At 39.1% G+C, this 26,810-nt stretch overlaps 1 protein-coding gene and 1 long non-coding RNA gene across 2 annotated transcripts in view; one reads left to right on the top strand and one right to left on the bottom strand.

Moving 5' to 3' along the window:
- sgcd (sarcoglycan, delta (dystrophin-associated glycoprotein)) overlaps positions 1 to 26,810 on the bottom strand; it is a 471,411-nt gene that overhangs the window by 225,577 nt on the left and 219,024 nt on the right. The window lies entirely within an intron of this gene.
- LOC118469831 (uncharacterized) lies at positions 6,914 to 7,996 on the top strand. Its single transcript, XR_004846795.2, has 3 exons — positions 6,914 to 6,936; positions 7,013 to 7,078; positions 7,486 to 7,996. It is a non-coding gene; the product is annotated as an uncharacterized LOC118469831 (long non-coding RNA).

Raw genomic sequence — 26,810 nt, forward strand, 5'->3', positions numbered from 1 at the left:
CCCGGAGAAAACCCACGCATGCACAGGGAGAACATGCAAACTCCATGCAGAAAGATCCCGGGAAAGCCGGGACGCGAACCAGGGATCTTCTAGCTGCAAGGCGAAAGTTCTAATCACTACGCCACTGTGCAGCCCCCCAGCCAGAATCATTTTCAACTTTCCATCAGTGTTTTGTGGCTCTGTCACATAAAATTAACCAAATCTGAGCTTAAAATTGAGATATTTCTTTAAAAAACACTTTATTCTACAAGTCTCATTCAAAAATTGCCAGAAATAAACCATTTTTTCCCAATAAGACGCTGCAAAACACAACAACAACAGCAAATCTGTACTTCAGCTGCAACAAACAGTCACATGGTTAAAATTCAGAGTTTTCCAGTGAACTGGGTTGAACTGCAGGCTGTGTTTACCCATAAAAGACAAGCGTGGAAACAAGTTAAACATGTAAAAAGTCAAATATCTATTGCATGTAGAGTCAATCTTTTTCCCCAGTAGTGGCAATACTTCTGGATGCTTGGAAAAATGTCTATGTACATGTTAATTCTGCTTTATTTATGTAATTTTGCTATTATTATTAATATTATTTATGGCATTATAACAAGGGATTTCCTGAGTCTGATCCCAAGACAAGGACCTACACACTGTCCTAGTTTATCCCAGCTTGTTTTACACTTGTGTGCTGGTCGGAGGTCATTAAGCCTCAATTAAGACTATGTCATGGTGCCCCTATACTGGCTAAACTCCCACAATGCTTTCTGTCACCAACGCAGAAATGACGCCTCCTCTGGTCGCTTCAATATCACACAACAAGAGGCTCAACTGGTGGAACAACAAGGTACTACAGCTAATCTACGATATTGGAAGTGTGTGTTATCTCAGAAAATTCTTCTTCTTCTAGCCACAGTTGTGCTGGACTTTTTATTGCAATAAAAAATTATGACACAGTGAGTAAAAATGTGAGAGAAGCAACAAACAACCAGAAAACAGTGTTAAAAACACTTGCTTGCACTGGAAAACAGCACTTTTCGCACACTGCATCGTTTTTTCTTATCAAATGATGTAAAACTCTTCATTCATAGATCAATAAACTTCTTTACCGCACATTTTACCCAGCATGCTTTCCTTTCATGCTTTTAATGCATGGTTTTGATCATGTCCTACTAATATTCCACCTGCCTAATAGAGGATAAATGTTGAGTAAATGTGCAGATGAGTACTTGTACCTTTTTCTGTCACTGAATAGTTTGTTAATTTCCAAACTTTGCCGAGGCTGCTGACACAGCTGAGCACTTGAAGTCAGCCGGTCATTTCGGCTCTTTCATTTTCTTCCCCGCGCCTCAAGTTAATTTCACTGTTAATTAGTCATTTTGAAAGTCACCTCGCCGGAAAACAAAGTCCTTATTGGCTGAACTGTCATGAGTGGCCTCAGCACACCTGGAAGTTCAACAAAAAACGGGGACTGATCATCAATTAAAGCGGTTTGATTTGATGCTTTTATATGTTTTCTGCAAAGAAAGGTTTGCTTGCTTCATACACATATTACACCTGTTGTATTTGGATTTTGCTCCATTCAGTAGCTTCAAAAATCAGGTTGCACGAGGCAGTTGTCCATCATTAAAACTTTATATTTGCAGGATTTATTGCAGTACACACACACTTTCTCTGGTTTCACGGTGCAGCACTCTGTTCTATTTCCTTGTCTTTCTAGACTCTCCGTTTGCCAGGAGGCACATCTTTTTCTATCAGAGGAGCTGAACTCCCTGAAATCCTGTTGAGCGATCTGAAATCACCAGCGATCAATGAAGCTGTCAGTCACCGGCCGCCGATTTCAAACGCTCCAGTCGCGTTCCGTCATTCGCCTTCAACTCTGTCCAACACTGGTGTTTTAAACCAGTCATTTCTGCAGCTCAGAGGGGATTCGTGCTGTATCGCAGCTCGACAGAAACCAACTCTCATCCGTTTTTCGCTGCTTTGTGCAACAACAACCGGCCCGCTGCGTTGTAGTTTACAGAAGCACAACGGTAAGGTTTCTCCACGTTCAGTTTTAATGAGCTGCACTGGTTTTCCTGCTTGATGTGCAACCAAAGCAGAATTTTCCTCAGTAATCATAGCAGGATTAAAGGCATGAACATCCCAGAGAGCAGCAGTCGTACCGATACTGAACCACAGTGATGAGAAGCTAGAATGTTGTTGGTTCAACTCTGGGGTGGAGTTTGGTCCTTTGGTAAAATGTGCAACAACTTTTCCTCTGTGGGCTTTGGAACAAGTTGAAAAGCCGACTTTGAGCTATACTCAACGGGAACAAATGTGCCAGTAACATAAATTTGTGACTGTTTTCCGTTAAAGTCACAAAACCAGCAAAGCTCTGAACTTTAAGTGATCATCCATATGACTGTTTTTGGGCTCAGAGGGCACAGATGGATTAAATTTTAGGGTAAAACTGAGACTGAAATCTGAGGTAAACGGGCCTCCAATGACCAGAAACCCTTCATAGGGCACTTTCAGGGAGATAACTTCTTGCAACCTACAACAAGAAATCAACATCTAGCTTGAATCAACCCAAGTCAAACCCACAAAGTCTGCCAGAAATGTGGGTATCATGATTGCTGAACAACTAACCTTCAAGGCTCATGTGTCCTCTGTTGCTCAGCTCGATTTTCCCTGTACAACATCAGGAAGATCAGATCCTTCCTGTCTGAACATGCAGCTTAACTCATGGTCCAGGCTTTCATAATATCACACATCAACTACTGCAACTCCTTACTGGCAGGCCTCGCTCAAACCTCTGCAGATGATCCAGAATACAGCAGCACGTTTGGTTTTCAACCAGCCAAAAACAGCTCATGTCACCCCATTGTTCCCATTGCTTCACTGGTTTGCAGTTGCTGCTTGCATACAATTCAAAACTCTAACACTTGTATTCAAAGCTAGAATGAAAACAACTCCCTCCTACCTGAACTCTCTCATTCAGGTCTACACTCTCTCCCGCTCTTTTCACTCAACCAACAAAAGGCTCCTGATACAACAACCACAACAGGGCCGGTCCATAGCTAGACTCTTCTCTTCTGTGGTTCCCTGTAGGTGGAATGAGTTACCAAACTTTGTTCAATCTGCAGAGTCTCTCTCAGTTTTTAAGAACACTAAAACCAACGTCTGCACTGCCTGTAGACACCGCTGTCCTATTATCTACTTGAACTTGGGTCATGGCTCTTATCGTAGCTGGTGTTGTATCTACTCACAGATGGACATCACTTTGGATAAAAGCGTCTGCTTAATGAAATTGTAGAATTGTAGAACTGCAACCTACTAAAACAGGTTTGCTTTGGTGTATAGAGGCAGATATACTTGTGCAACCTTGTTTTCCAACAGTTACATTCACATCCAACTAAACTACTTGGTCATTTATGTTTTGAAAGACATATTTTCTACTCAATAGGTAAGACTGTGAGATGGTAGTAATGGCTTCCAGTTTGAAGGAGCCACATCAGGAGGAAGAATCATGAACTTTCATTCCGGAGACTGGGGTTCACTGCCCATTATGTGCTTTTTCTTGCTGCTTGGTTTGGCCAAAGCTATGTGGTTATGTTTTGAAAATGTCCAATTTTGATTGATTCTTTTGCAATAAATACAGGTTAATAGTTTGGTAAAGTTTAGGTACTAAAATTACTTGGTTAGGTTAAAAAATAGCACATTTTGGGTTAAAATACGACCATTTCTCAACATGTTTGAAACTTCTTATTTCATTGTCTTATTTCATACCAGGGTGACGAGTCCAGTACCATGCAACATATGATTAGCTGTCAGGAAAAGGACCAACAATACAATGAGAAAAAATGGCAAAGATATGTTGATTAGAAATGTTATTGTAACATGTCACAAATGTAACCCCACAGCTTCCCTTTAAATGTAGTTCAGAACAGTCTTTAGTTGCATGGAAATGTGTTTTAGTTGCAGTGTCAAAAGACATCTTCAAGCCAAGTCAAAATCTTGCCAATTTGAGATGATTTTATTGATACCAATTTCTTTTTTGTCTGCAAGAGGTTGGTTTTCTGAAATTAAAATGTTATTTTGTGGAGAAACCTATTTATATTCCAGACAGACTATATTCCAGTCTGGCATCACATTAGCATCAGTACCTCACAAACAATAGTCAGCTCTGACTTGGACTTGCTCTTGAGACATGATTTGGATGTTTCCCAGCAGATTTTAAAATGAAATTACTCATAGCTACTCAGACGGCTAGAGACAGGAGTTCAGCAGTCAAGCAATAAAAAACAATGGCAAAGAAATGTTGATTAGAAACATTTTTGTAATACGTCATAAACAGAATTCAGCAGGTCCAATTAAAACATGACTGAGAATGTGTTTTAGTTGGAGATAAATGGAGTTTTTGGGTTTCAAAAATGCCTTTAACATCTTTTAAAGTCAAAATCTTGCCAATTTGACTGATTTTATTTTCTGTTTAGACACCATTGAAATTTAAGAGGTGGGCTTTTTATTTGAAAATTTCCAGATAAGATACTTAGAAAAGTGCAAAACATCTGGCGTCATATTAGCATTAGCACCATAACCTTTTAAACAGTCGTAACCCTAAACTTGGATTCATTTTGACCACTTTAAGACATGGCTTGGATAAATTTAAACAGAAATTATTTGAACACTCTGAGTTAACCTGAGACTGGAGTTAAACAGAAAAGCAGCAAAATAAAAGGCAAAAATGAGCTGACTTAAGATGCATTGCTGCTACAAAAAAAGTCAAAACATACTTTAGATTGCAAATTAGTTCTATTGTTTTGTATATTTTGTGAGATGTGGGCTAAAAAAGAAGAATTTGACAAAACGAAGTAGTTTTTGTTCCCAACAGGAGACTCCTAAAAACCCAAAACAAACCAAAAAAGAAACTGTGCTTTTAATTAGGGGAAATAACAGCAGCGCAGGAGTGTAAGCGTCCATATTGACTCAAACTCTATTGTTTCCTTCACATTAGCAGAGCAGCATGGTGCGTTCAGGTGCAGTGTCGAGTGTTTTTTGCAGCACTCAAAACAAAAGACAAACTTGATTAGACTTGTTAAACTAGTCACATAAAAAAAATTCATGTTGAACTGCAGGCAGTGTTTCCACGGAACAGATGGGAAAGTAAAACCTACTGGATCGATAAAATAAATGGAGCATGGATCAAAAACAGCAAACAGAGGAGCAAACTGATGGACGATACATCCAGCATGGTGAAACATCTTTCTGGAGCTGTGTGAAAAATGTCTGTAGAGGCAGTAAAAATATAAAAAGTTAAACACCTATAGCATGTGGAGTTTAAGTTTTCATTTGCAGTGTTGGTAGCAGCTGTGGAGCATTTGGAAAAATTAAATTGAATACAAGAAATTATGATTTTCTCTCCATGTGTTTCCATAGAGGTGCAGGACTTTATGTTGCAATGAAAACTAAGCAAAAAGTGGATAAAAATGCGAAAAAGCCAGAAACTGCATGTTGGGGTGCAGAAAGCAGATAAATTAGAAAGATTAATGAAGATTGATTCTCTGTCAATCAATAAATTGATTTTTAACATTTGTTTTTAGGAAGGAAAATACCTCATTTTGACAAAAAAATAAATGAATATTGAAGCTGAAAACTATATGCAGACCAGATGATTTTGGGCTTCTTAGTGCTCGAAGACTTTCATGCTGAATTCAGATTTTCTAAAGATTTACAACTTGACTTTAAGCTCCGACAGACTTTGATTTAGAAACAGCTCCGTTAGTTGCCGGTGAACTCTGAGCCGAGCCCCATTATAATAAACCTAAAGGGCAAAAATGTGCATTAGTTGCTTTAATTAACTGCAGCAGGCGGTCCTCGAGAGCTGACTAACCTGTAAAGACAGCTCTCAGCTCCACAGCACTCAGGGGCCTCCAAGTTTGAGAGTCTGGGGAAGTTGTGACATTCGGGAGTCAAGAGGGGCGATTGGAATTAAAAGAGACAAGGTGCACAAAGACACGAGCCCAGCAGGTTAATGATCGCTGCGCCACCGCCGGGCTCCTGCCATCTGGTTAGCTTGTCGAGAAGCTGTTCCTGTTCAACAAAGACGGAGCTGCAGAGGAGGCGGGGGGTAATTTGGTAGCAGGGCGGCTGAGAAGTGCGAGGATGAGCTACAGTCGCTTCCAGATAATTAAGATATTAGCTACAGGTGACGGTGACGCTAACGAGGACGGCGGCGTCTTTGCTTCTCGGCGAGCCGAGCCTGACAGCACGACGCACTGCAACTGTCTACAGGGCGACCTTATGCTTACACAGTCTCATACTCAAAGTTCACCTCGTACAGTGGAAAGAAACAGAAACTGATTACTAGACAGCTGGTGCAGCTTTCGGAGAGCTTTTAAGTAAATGTAAATGTGCTGTAAGAACGCGGAACAATGAGCTCGGATGCGGATATTATGTGACAAGAGCTCCATGTTCACCCAGCTGTTGTCTCCTACGCCTTTTGTCACCCACAGCAGCGAATAACAGAACAGAAAAGAGATTCAACTTATCACTGGATGAACCTGAACACAGAAACCAACTCAATATAAAGTATGAAGCAGCATCTAAACCTCCTGTGTTCTAGTGCAACACAGCGATTCAATAAAGACAGGAATATGTAGTGTAACCCAGGGTTAAATTAGACTATATTAAAATAATAGAAGATCCATTTAAAATAAAATATACGATACGTCGTCCTAGTCATGTGACTTTTTACCTTTCATCTTTGCTCTCTATACGTCACTCTCGTCATGTGACCGTTAAACCGTTGCTCTCGCTCAGCTGTGGCCGACCAATCACATTGCTCGCTCAGCTGTAGCTGACCAATCACGTCGCTCGCTCGGCCTGTGCTGCTTGATACAAGCTACCCGGCGCTGGTTCCCCTTCAGTAGCGTGTTGGGGAAGCACACTGGATAGTTGCTACAGGTCAGTATAGCTTGGATCTATTAAAATAACCTTTCTAACATCAAAAATACTCATCCGATGGTTATCTTCTTTTTAGTCCTCGCCTACCGCGGGAGTAGGAGCCGTTTGGCCGCGGTATATGTCGGGATTGTCAAAGGAATTGGTGAGTCTGTCTGTCTGAAATGTTTGTTTGTTGGTCGCGCTAGCTTAGCATTAGCATGTCGCACCGATGCAATTCTATAGACTGGCTACGTAGCACCTAGCCATTGACATGCTAATTCAGCGCTCACATTCATTCAAATATAATCGTTCTTTACGTTAAAGAGCAGTCAAATATTAATAGCATTTTGACAAAACATTGGTCAAATGATTTTGTGAACTTTTCTATTTGTTCTATTGTTGCAAATGGGATGAACTGACTTATGGAATGAATCATTGATGTTATATACTGTGTACACAAGAAAAGAATTAATTATTGGAAGTAACTGAACAATAATTGAGATTCTATGAAATGAACTAGCTAGTGTTGATGACTTCTGATGCATGGTCCTGTTTATATATATTATCTAGGCCAGGTCCCCTTGCATCCTGTTGGGGTAATCCCCAGATGGGGAGCTAAGTTACCTGGAGTCCCAGAACCTCGGTCTACACCTTCTGCTGGTACTGGTAGGAGGCTGTGGCAGCCTTTATCCACCCCCACGTTTACTCACACCCACTCACTCACTCGCACACTCAAGGCCTGAGGCCTATGGCCTATGGACATTGGCCAACTTGTGTGTGGGACCTTCAAGGACTCTTTGAATTATACCCGGTCAGAATGAACTGAACAACCTGTCTGGACCGAACTGTGCAGTCCTAAATCCATCCATGCGTGTGACTAGATCCCAAACTGGTTTCCCCATCGTGGACTGAGCTGTTTTTTGTTTTTGATTATTATTTTGTAAATACTCCACTCAAGTGCACTTAAACAATATCTCTGCAGATTGTAAATATTTGGGTTTTCTCTTTCTGGTTATAATTTATGGTTATATTTTGTATGTCAAAATTCACTTTAATATATGGTACTAACACCAACTTTGAATTCCTGTCTTGTTGTGTTTTATTATTGCACTATCACCTCCGAGAGCCGAGCCAGATCTTTTGAACTAGCCTACCTTTAAATCCTAAATCCTAAAATATTGAAATAAATATTTGGGCCACATGTACATGTTACAGTAGCCTTGTGTTACCTGCAGAAAGTGGTGCACTTAGCAAATAAAGAACAAGATTTTTTTTTCTTCGAAGTCTGTGGAGACCAAAACTGAGCTAAAAGTCTCCATATTAACTTAAAGCTAATGTCAGTATATTTTGGCTGGATGTACGGGTCATTTTTAAACTAACTGTTTGTTTATGTTGTTTGCTGCCCTGAAATGATGAGATAAATCAATTAAAGAACCCATATTCAGCACATTACAGGTATATCTTTTAATTTTGGGGTTTACTAGTAGATATCCTTACAAAGACACGGTAAGCAGGGATCTGAATGTGTTTCAAGCTAAAAGGGAATGCTAATTTGTGGCTTCATGCTGGATTCAAACTCAGTTTTTTGGAGAAAGTCCTCCAGTGCACTGCACTATCACCAAGGACTTGGTTGCTTTTTCCCATCACAGGCCTGAAAACAGAACCAGAAAGAGGTGCATACATCTACTTTCACCCAAAACTGAGCTAGAAGTTTCTGTATTAACTTAAGGCTAATATCAGTATATTTTGACTGGATGTATGAGTCAACTTTAAGCTAACTGTATGCTAATGTTGTTTTCTTCCCCCAAATGATGAAATAAATCAATTAAAGAACCCATATTATGTATATTTACAGGTATATCTTTTAATTTTGGGGGTCTACTAGAATATGTTGCATTGAAACTGCAGTACACAGGAATCTGCACATGCTTTAAGCTAAAAGGGAAAGTTAATTTGTGGCTTCATGCAGGATTCAAACCTAAATTTGTCCCCCATTTGCACTGTGGTTTCATCAAGGACTTGGTTGCTTTTTCCCATCACAGGCCTGAAAACAGAACCACAAAGAGGTGCAGACATCTACTTTCTTCTCAGGCCACTTGAATTATAATATGCTAAAAGGTTAGTATGGATTTTTTGCCGAATTAAGCTACAAAATAGCTTAAAAGCGCATTATTCTAATCAAACAGTACCTATTTTATCTGAGGTACCACTATCAAGAAACCCAGTCTGCTCTGGTTGACTAGTTAACCCAGTGAACACAAGCTAAAAGTGCTTATATAAAAAGACTGTATAAAAGATGGATGCAACAACTTTAAGACCACCCATTGGTTTGTAAACTACCATTTAGAAGTCTGAAGTTTGGGATCTGGCGGGTGCCATGTTGGTCTTTAAAACTGGACATAATGAGCAAGGGGTTGCAAGGTTTAACGTCAGTTTTTCTCTAAATGGGATGATATTTTACTAAATTAATGCTGTGTTGTATATGAAAAGTCTTCAAACTAGCAAATGAAACCATAAATTTATTAGGAAACTGTTTATTAAGGTAACAAATCAAGTGAGAATGTGACTAATTTTCTCATAAACTTCTATACAAACTGACTCGAGAGGAGTCGCCCCTTGCTGGCTGTTAGACAGAATGCAGGTTTAAAGCTTTAATCTTCAGATTTGGAGGCTACATTCATCTTTTTATATACAGTCAATATTTACGCTTGACAACTTCGTATCTAAGAGTATAAATGGAGGCAGCTCTGGTGAGGAAATACTGTGGTTTCAGGTGTTTCATGCAGGTAAAAAACAGCTTTCCAGGTGCCCGTATAGCTCAGTGGGTTAAGCAGGTGACCCACGTACAGAGGCTGGTCTCCAATGCAGCGGCCCGGGTTTGATTCCTGCTCGTGGCCCTTTGCTGCATGTCTTCCCCCTTTCCTGTCCGTCTACACTGCACCTATCATAAAAGGCAAAAAAACCTGTTTTTTGTGGAAGAGAATAACTAAATTTGGGTGAACTTTGGGGTTTGCTGATATTTTCCATGCACAAAAAAGCAGCTTAATGACACACCGAAGAAAAGGGAGAAACCCAAAAAGCATAATATGAATTCTTTAATGCTGCTTTAACCCAACAACACTTAGTAGTTTATCCTGGACTCCTTACCCCCTTACATTACTGCTGGGGAAACTCCACTCGCAGGCGGAAACTGATTGAAAGCACAGCAAAAAGCTGTGGCAGCAGATTTAACGAGACTTTACTGAAGAAAATCATTTGAATGCAGGTTTAAGGCTTTACTTTTTAGACATGGAGGCTTTGTCCATTTTTCATATACAGTCTTTGTTCATGCACAACAACTCTATATCTAAAAGTTTAAACAGAAGCAGCTGAGGAAATTATGTGGTTTCAGGTGTTTCATGCAGGTAAACAACTTTTTTCAATGGGACAGAATAACTGCATTTGGTGTGAACTTCGGGATTTGTGAGTTTGCAGATATTTTACATTCGCAAAAAAGCAGCTTTATGACACAGAAGAAAAGGGAGAAACCCAAAAAGCACAATATGGGTTTTTTACTGGAGAGAACCACTTACTCTCCAGGAAAACTCTGATAAACCTTCTTTCTGGCGTCCAGCTGGAAGAATATTGAACCGAGTCGCTTGGAAGTTCATTAAACTAATGATTTTTTTGGGCATCCCTGAAGAGCCGACTCTATTTTTGTTTTCAAAAGCAGATCCTGAACTAGCTGCTGAGTTTCCATCGAACCCGACTCGTTCTGCTTCTAACTTTCTACCCTCCTCTCGCCAATCCACCCACATTGTTTGAACAGAGACAGAAGAGAAACATATTGCTTCTATTATACCCTGGCGTTTGGTTTTTCCATAGAAAGCAGTGATTGTGTTTCCGCTGGAGTGTGGTGATGTAGATGATGGCTTTGGCAGGCAGCAGACAGGGCCGCTCTGATGAGCTAACACTCCGCTGGAGGAGGATGGGACGGGAAAAGGCATGAAAGATGGTGCAGCGTTTAGCATCGCTTGGCACCGCCACCGTGGGTTCATCGAGTCAGAAACGAAGAGGCCGTCTTTGCGGGGTGTGACTGTCAGCGCCGGATGACGGATCGCATCCCGAGCCCTCCGAGGGAAGAGCGCAGGACGAGATAATGGTTATGAAATAAAACTCTCACAAACCGTGCAAACAGACACAATGCGGCGACACAAACTGCCAGTCTGAGGTGAAATATTCAGCGACACCACAAAAGCTGTGAGCGGAAAGCAGCGTCCTTAAGCAGCACATTCGCGCCGTTTCACCCTGGCATCCCCGAACGCATCGTGTTTGAAAAGCCGTATTGATCCGTGATGCATTTTTGGCAAGAAACATCACCACTTGGCACTTCAGGAGACGAGCTGCCAAGCCGGCGTTAAGGAGTCGATAAACTGGTCTCCACAAGAGTCCAAACACTCCCTCTGACTGGGACATTACCTGATTACTATTAGTCCCCTCATTTCACCGTCTGCTCATTGGCTGACACACACTTGTACACCAACAAAGAAGAAAAGAACTGTGTTGTAAAAGTTTGTAGAAGTCTGCTTTGTGTGATTTGCAGCCATTACATTAGACACTGATTCAGTTACGAAAAATATGGTAAATTATTGCTTTATAACAACGTTTTCATTAATTTAATATCTTGTTTGTGTCCACCTGATTGGTTCAATCTCTATCAAACCACCCAATTTGGATGTTATGATCCCAATAAAAGACTGTTATCATTATATATCATCTGTATATACAGTATGTGGGTGCGTTATTATGTATTCTAATCATTGATAAGCTGGAAGTAACCTCAATAATGTCGGTAATCTCCTGAGGTCATGTGAATGAGTTTATTTAAAATCTCTGTTGGACTCCTTACCATGAAAAAAACAAACTAGAGCTTTGTAACTTGGTAAATCTAACCAAAGAGTGTATTTTAAACCAAACTATGATCCTTTTCTAAACCCAAACAAGTAGTTTTGGTGCCGAATCTTCACTAACAATGAATGAAGACTGAAAATCCACGGAGCATCATCATCATCTCCAACCCCTAAATGCACTTTTGTTCCTCTTTTTAACTGCAAAATCACATCTCTGCCACCATATAATGCACTGGAAAAAATATGGGAAAAAATAAGTAAACATTTGGCAGCAAGTGTACCAGAAAAAAATAGCACGTTGAAAAAATGTAGAATACTGTCACAAGAAACACTGTAAAAAAAAAACTGTGAATATAACAACAAATAACTGTATATTGATTATATTTTTTTTTAGAGGATTTGAACATTGTGTAATATTACACAATTTTACACATTGTAAAAGAGTGAATTACTATTTGTAAAAATACAGATTTTTGATGTGAAAATTATTGAGATTCTTGGGTTTTTTTTTTAAACAGTCGAGACGTAAATTAATATTTTTTTTCTGTAATTTTACTTTTGTACATTAGGTGTAATTTAACAAAATAAGGGAAAATCTGTAAAATGATATTGCAAACAATGATTTTCCATTTTAAAATGCTCAATATTTTATATCAAGTAAGAGCAAATATCTGTAAAATAATCATATTCTTTATTGCAATTCTGTATTACAGTATATTAGACATATCTGTACAAAAAAAATCATATTTTTTACTTGATTGTAGTAAAAAAAAAAGTGTAATTTAAGGGTAAAGCATTCAACAGCCAACATGTAAATCAAAATTTTTAATGTAATTTTACTAAATATTATCTGTAATTTACCAAAACAGGGAAAATCCGTATGATTATAAATAATTTGCCATTTTTAAATCCCTAGTATACATTTACAAAACTACAAATAACAGCAAATATCTGTAAAAAATATTGCTATTTTTAGCTGATTACAATACAGTAAAAATAATTACATGTTAAGGTCAAACGCTGAATAATAAGAAGTTTTTTATATATATATATATATATATATATATATATATATATATATATATATATATATATATATATATATATATATATATATATATATAGTTGGCTGAGTAGAAGTCTGTCAGTTTAAATAGGCTTAATTATTTAACAGAACATGATATGGATGCAGACATTTAGACTATGTGTGGGATAAAACCAATTCACAGTCAAAACAGCCACTTAATATTTAGGCTACTTTACAATGTAAAACATGATCAAAATGAGGTAGCTCCATGAGATTATGCCGACTTTTTACCTGTTTTAAAAATGTTTTTATATTTCATCTTCAGCTGCTGCCACATGTGCTTCTCCCCTGCAGGATTGCACCTAAATGAAATAACTTAATAGGCTACTATTCAAACAGTTTTCCTGTAATATTATTGTGATTTAAACTTACACATTGACCCAGGCAGCAATGTTCTCCCACACCGTCTCCCTCTCTTTTGCAGCTGCAGGTGCTGCACTTCTTTCTAAAATGTGTTCAAACTCGCTATATAAGCGCATTAAGATTTCCAATTCAAGCGGTGTAGTCCTCCGCTTCCCCGTTGCCATGGTGACTCGTCGAATCGGCGCTCCATTGATATTGGCTTTTCAGAGTTGTGGTGCACGCGCTTAACTCCGGGTGAAACTACTCCGAGTTGATTAAACCAAATCAAATCAGCCGTTGTGAAACCGAAAACTCAGAGTTTTCTATCTCAGAGTAGATCAACTCAGAGTTCAGGGTTAAACTCAGAGTTTGTTGAACCTGCTTCATGAAACGGACCTCGGGTGACAGTGCATCATCTACATAAAAATATCGATTAGTCCTGAATTAAAAAGAATAAAACAACCTGAATTATGCTCTTTGGGGCCAAAGGCAAAGTAATTAAGTGGTAAAAAAGTGGGACTGCTGTATGTTTCTGTTCAGGAGGAGCATGTTGAGTTCTGCCCTGCAGCGAGACAAGCTGCTCAAGTGGTTAATCTCCTCAACTTCACACTGTAATTTTCCTCCCAGCTCTCGTGTGATCAGCGTAGCATCACAGGAGGAAAACCGCCAGCAGCTCGCAGCCTTAAAATCACTTGATCAGAATCCAGAGCCAATGTCACACTGAGAATATACATTAACGTGCACTCTGGCTTTCTTTCGTCCATCTCCAAAGGCTAAATAACAATCATCTCGTGAAGCTTTAAGAACAAACTCAGGAGTGGAGTCTTTTATAAGATCTGCTGCATATCAAGTGTGTTCCGCCAAGGACGAGCGAGAAGGAAAGCACTTAGGAAAAGAAAAGGAGGAAGCTCTCGATCTGAAAGCCACCGTCAGACTAAACAAACAACAATGAGCTGCATCAAACCAGAACGCCGGGACTCTCTGCGAATATTACAGCGACTTTGAAGGAACCTTCGCATGAGGCAAAGTGACACAGACTATTGTCACAGTCTGAGTCGAGAAAAAAAAAAAGATTACAAGGACATGGGAGGGAAAAAGCAACTACAGGAATCCACTCATCTGTCTGCTGTTGAGTTACATTCAAAGCTGCGAGTGTTTTTTAGAAGCAACGAGACACCGGAAGCTTCAAGGACAAGAACACAAGAGGGCGAAAAAATGCAGCACTAGCTCAACGCCGTAGCTTCACTTTCCATAGCGTTTTGGTCCCCTGGCGAGATTTTCCTGATTACAAACCAGATTGGTGGTGACATTAAACATTCTCTTATTGTTCTAATTTCTTTCGACTACGTTTATTCTGTTGCAGAGAATGAGCAGAGATACAACGGAATCTGGGAATGGGAACGCTAAGCTAGGCCGACCACATCCTGACTTCAAGGCCGTACTGAACAAAATGACTACAAAGAGACATGCAATACCTCTGGGCTTTACTGTCAGGACTATGCATTCACTGTGATTGACAATGTCCACAACATGACAACAAAGACACACAATGACAACAGAGATACACAAAATGACCACAAAGAGACAGAAAATGACCACAAAAGACAGAAAATTACCACAAAAGACAGAAAATGGCCACAAAGACAGAAAATGGCCACAAGGAAACAGAAAGAAGCCACAAAGAAACACAAAATGACCACAAAGAAACAGAAAATGGCCACAAAGGGACACAAAATGGCCACAAAGGGACACAAAATGACCACAAAGAGACAGAAAATTGCCACAAAGATACAGAAAATGGCCACAAAGAAACAGAAAATGGCCATGTTCTTCGCTGTCAGGACTATGCATTTACTATTGCTAACGTGCTCAGAAGAGACACAACAGGACAAGAACAAAACACAAAATGACCACACAAAAACACACGATGACCACAAAGAGACACACAATGACCACAAAGACACACAAAATGACCACAGAGACACACAAAATGACCACAAAGACACACAAAATGACCACAAGGAGACACAAAATGACCACAAAGACACACAAAATGACCACAAGGAGACACAAAATGACCACAAAGACACACAAAATGACCACAAAGAAACACAAAATCACCACAAAGACACACAAAATCACCAAAAAGACACACAAAATCACCACAAAGACACACAAAACGAAAGTGACACAAAATGACAACAAAGACAAAATGGCCACAAAGAGACACAAAATGACCAGAAAGAGACACAAAATGACCACAAAGACACACAAAATGACCACAAAGAGATACAAAATGGCCACAAAGACACACAAAATGACCACAGAGACACAAAGACACATGAAAATATTAGACACTGCTACTATAATTGGCTGTAATTTGATGTTTTTTTATTTGTATTTTAATGTTTTGTCTTCGAAAATATCTGAAACCACTGGTACAAACTTCACATGGATGTTTCTGTATTACGTTTCTTTACAATAGTTCAGATACACAGAAAGACATTTTTAAAAAAAACATCAGTTGTCACAAAGATTTATTGTCTCAAGTTTACAAATTAGAAAAAAATATGTGGGAATATGTGAGAAGGATAAAAGAAACGTTTTTCAAAATATGAACTTCAGACAGTTTTGTGCCAAATGTTGATTATGTATTGTTCTTCAACATCTGTATGTTTTTTTTTATGTTTGGGACAACGGATGGAAATTAGCCTTATGTTAAATCCAGCTTATTTAGGGCAACCTTGTGTAAACTTTCTGAGATTGTTCGTTCATGAATATGCACTGTCCCGTCCAAATGAATGAAGAAATGAAAATGAAATGAGATGACAGGAAGTCGTCTCGTCTCACCTTGTCTTAGGAAAATGCGGGATGTAAATGTTGACCAACCTTCATTGCAAGGAGCACAAAAACTGTTAAATTGTGCAGATATAATCATAAATAGAATCTGACTCATCCCCATCAAACTGCGCTGGGACATTAAACAGACTCACTCTGTCCTCGGTAAAGGAACGGATCCAACTTTAAGCCATAATGGAAGTTTTATGTCGCTATTTACCATTAGCTAAACCAGTCTAATCGAAAGACAGACCATGATTTGTCCTTAAGATTCACATCCATTGTTCTTATTCAACTAAACATTGATGCAGATGACTAAAAAAAGAGGATTTTGGCAGTCCACAAGGTGCTAATTAGTCCTGTACATCAAAGATTGAAAACATAATTAAAAGATTACTATCACTCCCAACTATTTATGCACACTTTGGAAAGGCTGCCAGGTTTGTTTCCTTCAGCTTTTAAGAACTTTACCTGAGGCCATAACTTCTTTAATTTACATGCTTATAGTGTGTTTACATCTGGGCAAGACTGAATTACCATTATTTCTAATAAGAGTGCGATTATACAGGGTACTTCAGGGAGAAACATTATTATTGGTTCAGTCTGTGTCATCTTAGGCAACATCGTTACTCAGGTTTTGGCTGAGTATGGGGATTTTTTTTTGTTTTCAGACAATATATCCAGAAATATAACTCCCAGAGACATGAAATTTAGTGAAGACACAGAAAATGTTGTTTCCAACAGACTCAAATCATTGAATGGTTCCATCAGAGGCCAAATTCTTAAGTAGTGGCCCTAGAAAAAGGAAAGAAAAAAAGACAGTGAAGTACGGAGCCATTTTGTGTCTCTTTGTGGTCATTTTGTGTCTCTTTGTGGTCATTTTGTTTCTCTTTGTGGTCATTTTGTGACTCTTGGTGGTCATGTTGTCTCTTCGAAAGTCAATCACAGTGAAAGCGCCATCCTGACAGTAAAGCACAGAGGCATTGCATGTATCTTTGTAGTCATTTTGTGTGTCTTTGTGGTCATTTTGTGTCTCTTTGTGGTCATTTTGTGTCTCTTTGTGGTCATTTTGTGTCTCTTTATGGTCATGTTGTGTCTCTTTATGGTCATGTTGTGTCTCTTTGTGGTCATTTTGTGTCTCTTTGTGTCATTTTGTGTCTCTTTGTGATCACATCATGTGTCTTTGTGGTCATTTTTTGTCTGTTTGTGGTCATGTGTCTCTTCAAACGTCAGTCACAGTGAATGCATTGTCTTGACAGTTTAGCGCAGAGGCACTGAATGTCTCGTTGCTGTTTTGTATCTATGTGGTCATTTTGTGTCTCTTTGTGGTCATTTTGTTTCTCTTTGTGGTCATGTTATGTCTCTTTATGGTCATTTTGTGTCGCTTTTAGGCCATTTTGTGTCTCTTTGTGGTCATTTTGTGTCTCTTTGTGGTCATTTTGTGTGTCTCTTTGTTGTCATGTGTCTCTTCGGACATTGTCAAATACAGTGAATGCATAGTCCTGACAGTTACGTACAGAGGCATTGCATGTCTCTTTGTAGTCATTTTGTGTCTCTGCGTTTCTTTGTCGTCATGTTGTGTGTCTTCTGACCACGTCAACCACAGTAAATGCATAGTCCCAAAGTTAAACAAGGAGGCATTTTGTGTCTTTGTGGTCATTTTTTGTGTCTCCTGACCAAGTTGACCACAGTATATGTTTGGTCCTGACAGTGAATCACGGAGGCTTTTGTGTCTGTTTGTGATCATTTTGTGTGTTTTTGTAGTCATTTTGTGTCTCTTCTGACCATGTCGACAACACTGACTGCATAGTCCTGACTGTTAAACATGGAGGCGTTTCATTTTCAGTCTCCCCTGATCAGGACGACCACAGAGAACACATAATCCTGACAGTGAAGCAGGTGGGAATGTGTTGATGTGGGCTGTACGAGTGCAAAAGGTGTTGGGGAGACAGCATTCCCACCTGCTTCACTCCCAGCCTGCAGAAGCGAAAGAATATTCCAACATGAGAAGCATCCAAAGCACAAATCACACCAGAGTTTCTAAACAAGAACAAAGGGAAAACTACCACTTGGTTCTGACTGGGTTTTGGAAGAATTACATTCTTCTGTTTGTGCATGTGAACATCATATTCTCTCCACTCAGGGTCACAACTACATACCCTCACCCAAAGCTGGACCAGTCAAAAAGGACATGTTCAGTATTTTGTGTTGCTTTCATCTCCCTTTACTGAAAACAAGGCGAATAAGCCAAATCCACAACACGGCAGTGGCTTTGAATACTGCCAAACTCGCTATGAGCCAAAGTGGTCTCATTTTCAGCAGCCACAGTCACATTAATTTAAGGTTAAATGCTGGTTTGTGTTGTAAACATCACGGGCGGCTGCACAAACAGCACGCAGTCATCAGGAACTGGGAAACTAGTGTTTATCATGTGTGCAGGGATGTCAATAAGCAGCTTTTTTAGTAAGTATGATCAAATGGGATGAGCCTCATAAATGGGTGCACCTGTAGAAACAAATATCAGCTGATATAATGCACATTTTAAACTGTGAAGCTCTGAACTTTTTATTCCAGGACCTCAATAAAGTCTGTTTTGTTTTCCAACAATCAAGAAAACGTGCTGCAGTTCCTCCAATAAGTTCACAAAGTTTCTTTAATTTTTTTTTTTAGCTCACATTCCTACCTTGCATTATTTTTAATACTACGTCAATAATCACCTTTCATTTTACTATATATGGTGCAATCTTTTTCTTTCATACTGTGCAATCCTTTTTTATTTCTTCTGTTACAAGTAGACTGCATTGTTGCTGCTTTACCGTCTCCGATTTTGGCTGAATTTTGACATTTTTTTGTTTGTTTTCAGACAATATATCCAGGAATATAACTCCCAGAGACATGGCATTTGGTGGGGACACAGAAAAGGTTGTTTCACTCACATCCAAATCATTGAATGGCTCTAGCAGAAGCCATTTTTTAAACTGTTGATTTTAGAAAATGGAAAAAAAGTGTCAAATTTTCAAACAAGAGTGGTACTGGGCCGTCAGAAAGTTCCTGTAAGTGTCTATATGAAGACAACATCTTGTAACTCTGGACATATGATGATGATAATTTGATTCTACCAATGAGTCCACATCACCATTTTGCCAAACTTGCCACACATCAAATTCTACTGATGCTAGAGCCTCAAAAGTTGGTGAAACGTCCAACAAAGATTGTATTTTTAGTAGGAAATATGGATACATCCACATATATACAACTTTCTGAGGCCACCATGCCATCCTGGTTTGAAAATATTTGCTGTGCTATGTTATGCTACTGCACAGTCAGTTTGCAGTTGATTGTGGTCATTTTGTGTCTCTCCTGACCAGGTTGACAACAGTGAATGCATAGCTCTGACAGTTAAGAACGGAGCCATTGTGTGTCTCTTTGTAGTCATTTTGAGTTTCTTCTGACCAGGAGGACCACAGTGAATACATAGTCCTGCCAGTGAAGCACGGCGGTGGGAATGTTTTGATATGGGGCTGTGTTAGTGCAAAAGATGTTGAGGAGATGACTTTTATAGATAAACCACTTTGCACATAGGATGAAAATAGCTTGATTCTACCAATGAGTCTGCATCGCCATTTTGTCAAACATTAAAAAACTGGAACATTGTTTTGTCAAACTTGCTACACATCAAATTCTACTGATGTTAAAAGTTGATGAAATATCAAACCAAATCTATATTTTTAGTAGGAAATATGGATTGTACAAATAATATAATAACTGTATTATGTTGTTGTCTGCTGCTAATTCAAAGAGCTGCTAAACTACCTCATTATTGTTAAAAAATGTCTATAAAGACTTTGAATGAAGGACAAACTGAATCAAAATTGTGCAGGTCATAAAAATAATCAACAAACTGTTACAGAGTATGTAACTGCAGATGTGTATTTCATGAAGTAAAACCCTCCAGTGTTTTACTTTTAGACTCAGTCACTGTTAGAAACACTGTGGAAAGTTCACACCTGCACACATTCATTTATAAATCACTGTAGTGCACACAGAGCGAGAAAAAATAGACCGAGACACACAACTCCTGCAAGGTTCAACACACACTCATGGTACTTCGAATTCCATTTGCCCTGTAAAGCTCCCAAAACTCCTCTTCTTAATTCTTCCTTTCAAAAGCAAAGCCAGGGGAGTAATCCACAATCTCAGGATCTTCTCTTTTTTGGCTCCCAAATGCAAATGGAAATCCTTGTTTTACAAACGGCTTATTGAATGAATTGAATGGCTTAGGAGGGAAGCCGTTGCTCCTCGTCGGTTTCCCGTAGATGGAAAGCTCAACGAGGAGTTCATCTAATGATGGCGAAGCCCCAGAAGATCCCGATCTGATTCCTCACCTGGAGGAAGAGTGAAGGCTTCCGATGCAGGGGGCGGAATCATCAAGACAAGAAGTTTAAAGTTACTCGACATCTTACCAGCCAGAATGACAAAGTGAAAGAATCTTATTTCTACTGTTTGAGACTAGAGGTCATATAGGATCAACATTTGGCAGAATACTGACAAGCTACAGGAGAACATTGCTCACATTTTCTTCAAAAATTGCTGTCAAAGACAATCTGACAACCAATCTAGGCTAATGATTACTCCAAGTGTTATTCTGTGCATTCTTTAAAATACTTCTTGCATTTCCACAAAACCTTTAAAAAACAGAGTTTCATAACACCAACATCTATAGACCCTTGCTTGCTCTTCATTACAAATGTATAAAATGAAAAGAAATGATGATTGGATCACATTCTTTAGTCAGTTGAGACCAAGAAAAACTGGTTGGGCTCAGATGGGGTCCAGCATGTCTGGTGTGACACCAGACCAGGCCTATTACCATGAATGCCTTGTTCTGAGAATGAAGAATTAATGCATTTGGTGTTTCTTTGCGGTCATTTTGTGTCTCTTTGTTGTCATGTGTCTCTTCTGAGCAGGGCGATGACAATGAGTGCATAGTGCTGACAGTGAAGCACCAAGGCATTTTGTGTCTCTTTGTTGTCATTTTGTGTCTCTTTGTGGTAATGTTGTATTTCTTTTTTGCCATTTTGTGTCTGTTCTAACCAGTTTAACCACAGTGAATGCTTAGTCCTGACAGTGAAGAACGAAGGCACTTTGTGTCTCTTTGTGGACATTTTGTCATTTTGTGTTTCTTTGTTGTCATGTTGTGTCTCTTCGGATGTGGTAGATCACAGTGAATGATTAGTCTTGACAGTTAAGCACAGAGGCATTTTGTATCTCTTTGTAATCATTTTTTTGTTTTTGTGTGGTCATTTTGTCTCTTTCTTTACCAGGACTGTGGAAGTTATGCATTTACTGTGGAAGTAAATACATAATCCTGACAGTGAAGCACAGATGCGAGAGTGTAATGAGTGAGTTAAGATGTCATGCTTTCAGTGATATCCTTTTCGTTTGCAGAATGTTCAAACAGAACTTAGTTAAATTTTGATGAAAGCTGGGCAAATTTCTGGTGTAGATCCATGAAAATGATCTCCTACCATTCCGAAACACAGCATCATTGCCATTTTCTCATCACTTCAAGTACTGTATGGTTAGAGACAGGCAACCAGCACACTTGGTTAGAATTTGTGATGGTAGTTTTGGTTAATGAGAGGGAAAACTTCACAGTTTAGCACTTTCCATACCACTCCTGCAAACTGTGAGCGGCAGAATAATTCAATTATGGTGTAATTCCAAGAGTTACTGAAGAGGAAATCTAATCAAAATTATAGCCCTGACAGGGAAGCGCAGCGTCATTTTGTGTTTCTTTGTGATCATTTTGTGTCTCTTTGTGGTTGTTCTGTGTCCCTCCTGACCAGAACAACCACAGTGAATGTACAGTCCTGACAGTTAAACACGGAGACGATAATGTGATGATATGGGGTTGTATTACTCAAAGAAATGTTGGGAAGATGTCATTTATAGATGCCATCATGAATATCTGCCTGGCAAGATGACTCCCAATCTGCAGAAGATAAGGAATATTTCAGCATGAACATCACACAAGAGTTTGTACACAAGAACAAAGGGAAAACTACGACCTGGACAAGAATTTTGCCGAGTTTGAATCCAACAGAACACCTATGGGGTGTTTTAAAGAGAATCATAGAGTGATTCTATCTCTTCAGCAAATAGCAGCTAAACAACTATAGAAATTTGTGCAACAATGTCCTGACTTTTGTTGCATTAGTTCCTATTGCAGGGCCTATATTTTTAATACAGTAAATCTACACTGTTTGCATAGGAGCAAATAGTCCACCGTTCAAATTGAAGTAATGCAATTACTGTCGAATCATTTGCCATTTATTGCACAAGGGTGTACTCACTTCTGCTGTACACTAAATCTGAATAAGAGCGTTTCTTCTGGTCCAACAGCTGAATGAAGGCAAAATGCCGTTAAATTATTTAAAGCTGTTAGCTGTAGAATCACCGCATCTATACAACGTGACAAAATGGATGTTCATTTATATGCAAATGTGAAGGTGATTTGTGAGGATTGCTGCTGTTACATGTCAGGAAACTGTTAAACGTGTCATTAACGTGCATTTCACAGCAGCTTTATGTCCAGATGTGATTTAAAGGGACCACAGCTTGGAGTCGAACACCTCCTCAGCGGAGATCAGATGGACTTTATCAAACACCGCACAGAAAATACATTCTGAGGCTCATTTCTTCTGAGCGGAGAATTACAGTGAATGCATTAAATTACACTGAGCTGAAGTGAAGTGAGTCAAATGGAATCAAAGTGACTCAGACCGGAGTGAAGTGAAGTGCCATTGAATTCGCCATATATTGAAATGAACTTAGAGAGTGCAGACCTGTGCTGCCGGCTGCTGATAAGCACAGCGCTGTATGTGTGTGTATATGTGGTATTTGTGTGTGTGTTTGTAAGCTCTGTATCTGCTGTTTGATCAGTGTTGTTGGGATTGTCGCAACTGAATGTCAGACACTTCCATTCGCCACACTGTTTGGCAGATGCAGACTGAGCGATGTTGGCAGCCTCCCAGCCAAACTCTGAGCTGCACGAGTCCACGTGAGCGAGAGATCCAACAAAGACGCACAAAAAGAAGAAGAGCATGCTTGTGTATTCGTGTGTTGAATACACTGATTTCATACTCGATGTAAAGAAAAAAAATTGACAGTAAGATGGGGCACAAAAGAAAAGATGTTCCTCTGTGTTGGCTTCTGCACCGAAACATTACGTCTATACACAACTTGCTTTCGAGAGCATCAGAAACAGCAACACAAAACCCATCTTTTGACTCAAAAAACACTGCATGCATAGGGTGTCTGTGCACATCTCAGCATACAGCTGCCAACAATCGGTTCTGCATGAGCTTTTCTTGGGTTATTCTCAAACATCAACGTCAATTAGAGAATAAAAAGCGTTTGTTGCATTTGTTGACATCCTGTAACGCCTTCCTTTTATCACAATAAAAAGATCCAGAGTCTCCGTGTCACAAATCTCCTAGCAACCACGCCTGCAGCTGCTATCGAGGCTCAGTTAAGAATCTAGCGCTAATTAAGAAATGAGCGCTATGACAGAACTCCACTCTCCTCGAGTGCAGCCTCCGATCGGAGGAAGGATATCATTAGCGGGGAAGCAGCTGATGTGGAGCACGGACCTGACTGGTTCATTTGCAGGTGATAACGAAGAGCCGAGAAGTTAATTGCTGCAATGCTGTTCAACAGGGAACCACACTCAGTGTAAAAAAAAATAAATATTAGCACCTATTTAGAGAGAAGTGCTGCAAAAAGTGCAGAAAATTATGATAAAAGAACTTTGTAAGAGAAAGCAGATAGAATAAGTGGCTAAACCAAACTTGGAGTTTTTAATAAAAGGATGATCTAAAGGTGCAATATGCAGGATTTTGAGCATAAATATAGCATTAAAATAGCAGCAAACAACTATTTCATGTGTAAAATATAGTGAAGCAATGGTGTCCTTAGCAGAAAATGAAGTTTTTGTGCAGACCATCCATGTTAGTGCACGTGAGTCCCTCCCTTTGAAATTATTGCCCTCAACCTTTCTAAAAAACAGACCAAAAATGACCCCTGACTGTATTTTAAAAGTCAAAGTGCAGTCTAGTATTTACCTAGTGTCTAAAAAGTACTTGTTAAATATGACAGTGGAGCCTAAATAACAGTTTGCAGCTAAAAGCAAGTCTAAAATGTTCTTTTAATAAATTTTTTGTCTTCAGAGTGTACAATTTTCTAGAATTTGCACACAAACCTGCAGAAGCCAACTTCCACATGGGCCTTTAAAGTGTTTGGTAAAGTAATCAGAAAACTATCTGGAATAATATATCCAGACAGTATATCAACAACAGTCAGGGACAAGTTCATGAAAAGATTTATGGACAAGGACTGGGATAATAAAATCTATCCAAAGATTAACTGGATGTCAAGATGAACAAGGACGTTAGCGTAGGATTGAAGTTGTATTCTGTTAAAACTTTGTGATGTGTGAAAGAGTAATTTCTCAGTTGCTGCTACTTATTATTGATTATGCTGACATTGTCAATCAAAACACTTCTGAAACCAACCTTAAAGCCCTTAATTTTGTATTTTGTTTTCTAGATTTTTCTAAATAGATTTGTTCTGATTTGTCCATATAGAACTCACCATCATCTGCGTATAGGATCAGCTTAACCTAAATCTAGAGGACAGATTCACTCAGTAGAGTCCTTCAGATCTGAAACAGTTTCTGGTAGATCTTCACATCCATGTTAGAGCATCTTGATTTTAACTCAATTTCTACTTGACTGTATCTGACTTACCTACATTTTTTCATCGCATAAAATGTAGATATTTATGAAGGTTGATGTGAAACTTGACTTTAATGTATTGAGTATTTTCCGAGACCCACATTCAGCATGTTTTTTTTCACACATTGAAATTTGAGTCTGAGTTTAAACAACATTATCTGAGGAACTATTAAAGATAAAAGCCTGAAATTTTCACTGTTATTTCTCATCATGTCATTGATTCAAAATCTGGAATATTGAAAAAGTCGATCAAATGGTCTCTGATCTAAGCTGTCTGGGTCTTTGTATTAACTTTTTCTTGTAAAATACCTTAGATCTGAGGGTGGTAGATGTGCTGCTTTGTATTAGTGTATCTGTAAAGTATGTTATGTGCTTGAAAATGAGATGCTAAATCACAAGGAGCTATTCTTTAGTAAATTCACAGTTCATCCCTGGAAATCTGCGGTTGTAATTTAAGCATTGTTGTGTCTGAAAACCACCTAAAAATCTCCCTACAAGCCTAATGAGAGCATAAAAGTCCACTTCCAAGCCTGTCTGGTCCACCATGACTCAGTCTAATCCGGCCCGTCATCACCGCGATACAACTCCTGAGCTCCAGTTCACTGCCAACATTTCCTTAAACACTTGACAGAGATTACGCTGTGCAGTTTCTCCCACAGTGTTATTTAACATTTAAGCTACAGATTAAATAAGAGATTCACAGGAAGAGGAGAGATCTGATGAGCGAGCCAAAAACTTATCAAGGATGAAACCAAGAAAAAAAATGAGGATGGCAGCAGGAAGTCGTGTCACGTTTACCCACTTGACTGTAGCAGGGAGTGTGTGCGTCGCAGAGATGACGCCCATAAATGTGTATTTTTCAGTCCAAGTCGGTGGTTGCTTCTCGCCGAGGAGAGAAATTTAAAGGCGGCTGGTTTCGGTGTCGCTCAGCAGCTCTGTTTGAGTTTGTGATGCGCAGTGAGAGGAAGAGCATTAATAGATCACAGGGAGAGCAGAAGAGGACAGAAATATGAGCTGGAGACACCAATGAGACAGCTAATAACTATTTGAACTGTAGCACTTGGAAAATTATATTTACTGGGCCGTTTTCTACTAAAATGAAATGCACTGTAACATATGGAACTGGACACAGAAAGAAAGCGTTTGTTGAAATGAAATGTAATCCAGTGTTTAACTCTTACAAGTGATTGAACACTACACTCTTCCATAAGTGGGTCAAAAATGACCCGTGTAAGAGTCATTGTGTTTTTATGTGATTTTGGTTAAGAATGATAACTTGTTTTATACTCACTTTTGTTCAGAGGTGTCCATATAGAACTCACCATCATCTGCATATATGATTAGCTTAACCTAAATGTACAGGATTTTGTTGACAACTTTTGTTCATGGCTGTACATCTTGACTGTACTTAGGTTTCAATGATTCGTTACTCTAGAAGCTTAAAGCTCCACTTATGTTTGCTGGTGATTACATGGGCAAAGAAAAGACGTTCTGGAGGAAAGTTCTATGGTCAGATGGAACAAAAACTGAGCAGAAATATGTTTTCGAGGAGAGAACCCCAAAAACACCAAGCCTACCATAGAACATGGTGGTGGCAGTATCATGCTATGGGGCTGTTTTACATGAAGTAAATGTAATAATAAACAAGAGGGAGGATTACCTCCACATTCTTTAGGAAAATCTAAAATGATCAGCCAGGAAGTTGCGTCTTGGACACAGTTGTGTATTTTAACAAGACAATTAGCACAAACACACTTTAAAATGGTAAAGAAATGGTTGAATCAGGCTAGAATGAAGGTTTTAGACTGGTCTCCCCAAAGTTCTGACTTAAACCACATCAAGAACCTGAAGAAAGAACTCTGAGTCGGAACGTTTAGTTGAAATTCACCAATTCTGTCTAGAGAAGAGTCAAAAATAAACCAGAATCTTGTGGACGGCTAG

Source organism: Amphiprion ocellaris, chromosome 14 (genome assembly GCF_022539595.1).
Source record: "Amphiprion ocellaris isolate individual 3 ecotype Okinawa chromosome 14, ASM2253959v1, whole genome shotgun sequence".
In the NCBI taxonomy this organism is placed as follows: Eukaryota; Metazoa; Chordata; class Actinopteri; family Pomacentridae; genus Amphiprion; species Amphiprion ocellaris.